At 43.1% G+C, this 7892-nt stretch overlaps 1 pseudogene; it reads right to left on the bottom strand.

Moving 5' to 3' along the window:
- Positions 1 to 6050: 6050 nt before the first annotated feature.
- Positions 6051 to 7486, bottom strand: LOC103247424 (protein L-Myc pseudogene; annotated as a pseudogene).
- Positions 7487 to 7892: the final 406 nt, after the last annotated feature.

The raw sequence follows: 7892 nt of genomic DNA, 5'->3' as shown, positions 1-7892 counted from the left end.
GTATCAGCGATTGAGGATCAAATGAATGATATGAAGCGAGAAGAGAAACCAAAAGAAAAAAGAAGAAAAAGAAATGAACAAAGCCTGCAAGAAGTATGAGATTATGTAAAAAGACCAAATCTACGTCTGATTGGGGTGCCTGAAAGTGAGGGGGAAAATGGAACCAAGTTGGAAAACACTCTTCAGGATATCATCCAGGAGAACTTCCCCAACCTAGTAGGGCAGGTCAACATTCAAATCCAGGAAATGTAGAGAATGCCACAAAGATACTCCTCGAGAAGAGCAACTCCAAGACACATAATTGCCAGATTCACCAAAGTTGAAATGAAGGAAAAAATCTTAAGGGCAGCCAGAGAGAAAGGTCGGGTTACCCACAAAGGGAAGCCCATCAGACTAACAGCAGATCTCTCGGCAGAAACTCTACAAGCCAGAAGAGAGTGGGGGCCAATATTCAACATTCTTAAAGAAAAGAATTTTCAACCCAGAATTTCATATCCAGCCAAACTATGTTTCATAAGTGAAGGAGAAATAAAATCCTTTACAGATAAGCAAATGCTTAGAGATTTTGTCACCACCAGGCCTGCCTTACAAGAGACCCTGAAGGAAGCACTAAACATGGAAAGGAGCAACCGGTAGCAGCCATTGCAAAAACATGCCAAAATGTAAAGACCATCGAGGCTAGGAAGAAACTGCATCAACTAACAAGCAAAATAACCATTTAATATCATAATGGCAGGATCAGGTTCACACATAACAATCTTAACCTTAAATGTAAATGGACTAAATGCTCCAATTAAAACACACAGACTGGCAAACTGGATAAAGAGTCAAGACCCATCAGTCTGCTGTAATCAGGAGACCCATCTCACATGCAGAGACACACAGAGGCTCAAAATAAAGGGATGGAGGAAGATTTACCAAGCAAATGGAGAACAAAAAAAAGCAGGGGTTGCAATCCTAGTCTCTGATAAAACAAACTTTAAACCATCAAAGATCAAAAGAGACAAACAAGGCCATTACATAATGGTAAAGGGATCAATTCAACAGGAAGAGCTAACTATCCTAAATATATATGCACCCAATACAGGAGCACCCAGATTCATAAAGCAAGTCCTTAGAGACTTACAAAGAGACTTAGACTCCCGTCCAATAATAATGGGAGACTTCAACACTCCACTGTCAACATTAGACAGATCAACGAGACAGAAAGTTAACGAGGATATCCAGGAATTGAACTCATCTCTGCAGCAAGCAGACCTAATAGACATCTATAGAACTCTCCACCCCAAATCAACAGAATATACATTCTTCTCAGCACCACATCGCACTTACTCCAAAATTGACCACATAATTGGAAGTAAAGCACTCCTCAGCAAATGTACAAGAACAGAAATTGTAACAAACTGTCTCTCAGACCACAGTGCAATCAAACTGGAACTCAGGACTAAGAAACTCAATCAAAATCGCTCAACTACATGGAAACTGAACAACCTGCTCCTGAATGACTACTGACTACATAACGAAATGAAGGCAGAAATAAAGATGTTCTTTGAAACCAATGAGAGCAAAGATACAACATACCAGAATCTCTGGGACACATTTAAAGCAGTGTGTAGAGGGACATTTATAGCACTAAATGCCCACAAGAGAAAGCAGGAAAGATCTAAAATTGACACTCTAACATCGCAGTTAAAAGAACTAGAGAAGCAAGAGCAAACACATTCGAAAGCTAGCAGAAGGGAAGAAATAACTAAGATCAGAGCAGAACTGAAGGAGATGGAAACACGAAAAACCTTCCAAAAAAATCAATGAATCCAGGAGTTGGTTTTTTGAAAAGATCAACAAAATTGACAGACCACTAGCAAGACTAATAAAGAAGAAAAGAGAGAAGAATCAAATTGACGCAATAAGAAATGATAAAGGGGATGTCACCACCGAACCCACAGAAATACAAACCACCATCAAAAATACTATAAACACCTCTATGCAAATAAACTGGAAAATCTAGAAGAAATGGATAATTTCCTGGACACTTACACTCTTCCAAGACTAAACCAGGAAGAAGTTGAATCCCTGAATAGACCAATAGCAGGCTCTGAAACTGAGGCGATAATTAATAGCCTACCAACCAAAAAAAGTCCAGGACCAGATGGATTCACAGCTGAATCCTACCAGAGGTACAAGGAGGAGCTGCTACCATTCCTTCTGAAACTATTCCAAACAATAGAAAAAGAGGGAATCCTCCCTAACTCATTTGATGAGGCCAACATCATCCTGATACCAAAGCCTGGCAGAGACACAACAAAAAAAGAGAATTTTAGACCAATATCCCTGATGAACATCGATGCAAAAATCCTCAATAAAATACTGGCAAAGCGGATTCAGCAACACATCAAAAAGCTTATCCACCATGATCAAGTGGGCTTCATCCCTGGGATGCAAGGCTGGTTCAACATTCACAAATCAATAAACGTAATCCAGCATATAAACAGAACCAAAGACAAGAACCACATGATTACCTCAATAGATGCAGAAAAGGCTTTTGACAAAATTCAACAGCCTTTCATGCTAAAAACGCTCAATAAATTCGGTGTTGACAGAACATATCTCAAAATAATAAGAGCTATTTATGACAAACCCACAGCCAATATCATACTGAATGAGCAAAAACTGGAATAATTACCTTTGAAAACTGGCACAAGACAGGGATGCCCTCTCTCCCCACTCCTATTCAACATAGTGTTGGAAGTTCTGGCTAGGGCAATCAGGCAAGAGAAAGAAATCAAGGGTATTCACTTAGGAAAAGAAGAAGTCAAATTGTCCCTCTTTGCAGATGACATGACTGTATATTTAGAAAACCCCATTGTCTCAGCCCAAAATCTCCTTAAGCTGATAAGCAACTTCAGCAATGTCTCAGGATACAAAATTAATGTGCAAAGATCACAAGCATTCGTATACACCAGTAACAGACAAACAGAGAGCCAAATCATGAATGAACTTCCATTCACAATTGCTTCAAAGAGAATAAAATACCTAGGAATCCAACTTACAAGGGATGTAAAGGACCTCTTCAAGGAGAACTACAAACCACGGCTCAGTGAAATCAAAGAGGACACAAACAAATGGAAGAACACACCATGCTCATGGATAGGAAGAATCAATATCGGAAAATGACCATACTGCCCAAGGTTATTTACAGATTCAATGCCATCCCCATTAAGCTACCAATGAGTTTCTTCACACAATTGGAAAAAACTGCTTTAAAGTTCATATGGAACCAAAAAAGACCCCGCATCTCCAAGACAATCCTATGTCAAAAGAACAAAGCTGGGGGCATCACGCTACCTGACTTCAAACTATACTACAAGGCTACAGTAACCAAAACAGCATGGTACTGGTACCAAAACAGAGATATAGATCAATGGAAGAGAATAGAGTCCTGAGAAATAATACCACACATCTACAGCCATCTGATCTTTGACAAACCTGAGAGAAACAAGAAATGGGGAAAGGATTCCCTATTTAATAAATGGTGCTGGGAAAATTGGCTAGCCATAAGTAGAAAGCTGAAATTGGATCTTTTCCTTACTCCTTATACGAAAATTAATTCAAGATGGATTAGAGACTTAAATGTTAGACCTAATACCATAAAAATCCTAGAGGAAAACCTAGGTAGTACCATTCAGGACATAGGCATGGGCAAAGACTTCATGTCTAAAACACCAAAAGCAACGGCAGCAAAAGCCAAAATTGACAAATGGGATCTCATTAAACTAAAGAGCTTCTGCACAGCAAAAGAAACTACCAGCAGAGTGAACAGGCAACCTACAGAATGGGAGAAAATTTTTGCAATCTACTCATCTGACAAAGGGCTAATATCCAGAACCTACAAAGAACTCAAACAAATTTACAAGAAAAAAACAAACAACCCCATTAAAAAGTGGGCAAAGGATATGAACAGACATTTCTCAAAAGAAGATATTCATACAGCCAACAGACACATGAAAAAATGCTCATCATCACTGGCCATCAGAGAAATGCAAATCAAAACCACAATGAGATACCATCTCACACCAGTTAGAATGGCAATCATTCAAAAGTCAGGAAACAACTGGTGGTGGAGAGGATGCGGAGAAATAGGAACACTTTTACACTGTTGGTGGGATTGTAAACTAGTTCAACCATTGTGGAAAACAGTATGGCGATTCCTCAAGGATCCAGAACTAAATGTACCATATGACCCAGCCATCCCATTACTGGGTCTATACCCAAAGGATGATAAATCATGCTGCTATAAAGACACATGCACACGTATGTTTATTGTGGCACTATTCACAATAGCAAGGACTTGGAATCAACCCAAATGTCCATCAGTGACAGACTGGATTAAGAAAATGTGGCACATATACACCATGGAATACTATGCAGCCATAAAAAACGATGAGTTTGTGTCCCTTGTAGGGACATGGATGCAGCTGGAAACCATCATTCTTAGCAAACTGTCATAAGAACAGAAAACCAAACACCGCATGTTCTCACTCATAGGCGGGAACTGAACAATGAGATCACTTGGACTCGGGAAGGGGAACATCACACACCGGGGCCTATCATGGGGAGGGGGTAGGGGGGAGGGACGGCACTGGGAGTTATACCTGATGTAAATGACGAGTTGATGGGTGCTGACGAATTGATGGGTTCAGCACAGCAACATGGCACAAGTATACATATGTAACAAACCTGCACGTTATGCACATGTACCCTAGAACTTAACATATAATAATAATAAAAAAATAAATAAAAAAAAATAAATAAAAAATAAAACCTACCAGGAAGCAAGTCCACCTTCTAGAAAAGAAATATGACTCATGGCAGGCTGGTGGGGGCCCAAGTATGGCTGCAGACCCCACAAGTTACTTGTGGATGCACAAGGTGGACGTGTTTGCATGGTTCCGGTAGAATTTCACACTCATCAGTCAAAGATTGAGATGAGAGCTTCATGGGAAAGAGGAAGCAGTACAGTACTCCCTTCTGAGGTACCTTTACATCTGCCTTGAGAAGAGATTATAAGATGGGTGGCCTCAAGTGCCCCTCAGAAAACACTTGGACAGGGATCAAGTTCAGGAACCAGGACTCCAAGATTTCCCCAGGCCCCAGGCTAGGATCCCCACTTCCCTATAACTTGGGGAAATATTTCTAACAACCTGTGGGAAAGGATGCTGTAAAATTCATTGCACAACAAAGGCAAAATGAAAGAAAAGTCTCTCATGAGTATAGAAAGGTCCCTTCATCAGAGGAGAAGGCCCAGAGAGCTCTGAGACAACGAACTTGGAGTGCCAGCTCTTTAAATGTTCTCAGGGTCTCAGCATTGAAAGTGGAAGGAGAGGTGTCAGCTAATATCACAATATATATGCTAAAAGTTTCCAACTCCTCAGATACTGTAAGGTGTCTGACAGTGAAGCAATGGTCATGTTGATCAAATCTTCAAGCTTGTCATCACCCAAGACAGGTTGTGTGTCTCCTGGAAAAAAAAAGTCACAGGGAGAGCGCTGTCCAGGCCCAGCTGTCCTTGCATCACACCAGAGATACCAGGGAGCATTCTTGCATCATCCCAGAGATACCAGGGAGCATTCTTGCATCACACCAGAGATACCAGGGAGCATTCCGTCCTAGCCTAAGGCTCACACCCAGTGTGAGATTTCATGCAGGCTAGAACCCCCGACAACATACACCACATGTTGCATAATATCTGTCAGCCTTTCCTTCGAAACTAGTGAGGTAAACAGACCCCAAATCTCCTCATTAAGCTACCTGCTGAGAAGCCAAAGGCGCCAGAGAAGACACAGCATGAGTCAGGGGAGAGAAAGAGCTGTGTTTCAAGGTTTCCAATAATGCGAGCCCTTATTGTGTGTGTACCGGCTGCAATGCATTCTGGGACCTACTGCAAAGACTGTCCCGTCATAACAAAAATGTGAAAATTACTAAAGGGGAAAGGGAGGTCAAAAAATAAACTTGTGTCTTTGTAAGATATAACAGTCAGGCTTTTTGGTCAGTTAGTAGCCACTGAGGTATGCAATTCATTTCTGCAATTGCTGTTGCTGGCGTCGGAGCTGCCTTTTCTCCATAGACATCTTTTTCTCGGCTCATGCTAGGTCTTGCAAGTATCTCAAGGCTTTGCTTAGGATCACTACCGTGGGGACCTTAGAGCAGCTGGCCAAGGTGGGTACCTGGTCCCTCAGGGCCAAGAACTGAGAATGCGCAGGTCATTCCACCTCTTGCGCCGCAGGAAGTTGTGGCCCTTCCTCTTGGTCACATCCTCAGTGTCAGAACTGGCAGGACTGGGCAGCCTTGCTTTCTATAGGTGAGGGGCTCACAATCCCCTCATCCTCCTCGTCTTCCCTTTTCCCTGGAGCATCTCCCTCCAGAGCCTCTTCTTGGAGACCCCTCTCTGGAGCCTCTTCTTGGGAGCAGCTTTCTGGAGAAACACGGGCAGCGCAGTTGTGTTGTTGCTGGTAGATGGAGGTGTGGAAGTGTTTCATGCAGGGGTTCAGACGGACGACTCGAACCACGATGGTGATCAACTTCTGTATACCCACTCTGCCTCTTCTCTACTGTCACAAGGTCAGTTTCCTCACCCTCTGAGTCGTTTGGGCTCTCAAACCTGAAGCAGGCCTGAGTCTTGGCCTTGCCCAGAGTCCAGGGAGCAGCGGGCGCTGGGTTGCCGTCTTCGAGGCTGGGAGGGCAGTCTGCGGGAGGAGGGCAACTTGGGCGGGTTCCCCCAGGGCGCGCCAGTGAAGAGCCAGTCGCTCCCCGCTCTCTCCAGCTGTTCCCAGGCCAAATAACCGCTCCACAGGCAGTCACGATGGACTGTGGATGCATGGTTCCTGCCCCAAGCTCTCGAGTGGCCCCGAGATTCCGTCTCATCCCCAGTGCACTCTCCGGATCATGGCTCTGTGCGATCAATCCCAGGGTCTGGGTCCCTGGCGCTGTGATCCTAGCCCCAGGTCAGAAATGCGGGAGTGGGTTGGTGGGTGGGCGATGGCATCAACTCGAATTTCTTCAGCATCTCTGCTTTATATGTAAGAGTGGCAACTATCTCTCTGGGGGAAACTTAACCTTTTACTCTCCTGCTTGAAACAACACTACTAGTTCAATTGGACCCTGTTTACCGAGGTTTCCCTAAATATCTGGGCTTGCCTCAGTGAAGGATTGGCTAAGTTGAAAACTGATGGTGTTCACTTGCTCTTGTGTCTGTTCAGCCTCTGAACCAGCTATGCAGAAATAAGAAGAGGACTTGGTTTCTCTGCTCAATGGTCAGAACCCAATTCTTGGGACACTGCCAAAGGTCCAGCCTTTTGGTATGCCACTTGGAAAACTAGTCTGGCAGATTAAAGACTCTTTTTTTGGGACCACGGCATGTGGAAACAAATCTTGACTACTTACTGAACTGCCTGGATTCCTCATATACAGACCCATGGCAAGGGCTCATTCTCCGATGAGACTAATCAAGGGGAAGATTGAGACTGACTTTATATATCCAATGCAGAATCTCCTGCTGCATGCCAGATCTGTGACTCCTGACAAAAGCTGACACATGTGTTTCATGGTGTGGAGACATCATTATATAAGTTGTGGCAACCTCTCAACTCTGATTGATCTGACTGTTGACTCTCCTCTTGGGGCTTTTGAATATGCCTCACCACTGTTGAGCTTTTTTCAGATTACAATGTTGCTATTCCAGTCTGATCAAGCACATTATTGTGCCCCTTAAAAGTAATCCATGTTATGTTTTTGCGTTAGAAAATATTTTTATTCTGCCAATGGTGTATGTTATTGCAAAAGCCATTCAGTATGACCCAATAATAAAGATGAGTCTTACTGTCCATGGGCATCTA

This window comes from Chlorocebus sabaeus, chromosome X, assembly GCF_047675955.1.
Source record: "Chlorocebus sabaeus isolate Y175 chromosome X, mChlSab1.0.hap1, whole genome shotgun sequence".
Lineage (NCBI taxonomy): Eukaryota > Metazoa > Chordata > Mammalia > Primates > Cercopithecidae > Chlorocebus > Chlorocebus sabaeus.
Note: the sequence above shows the minus strand (reverse complement) of the source record. Positions and strands in the feature narration are given on the sequence as shown.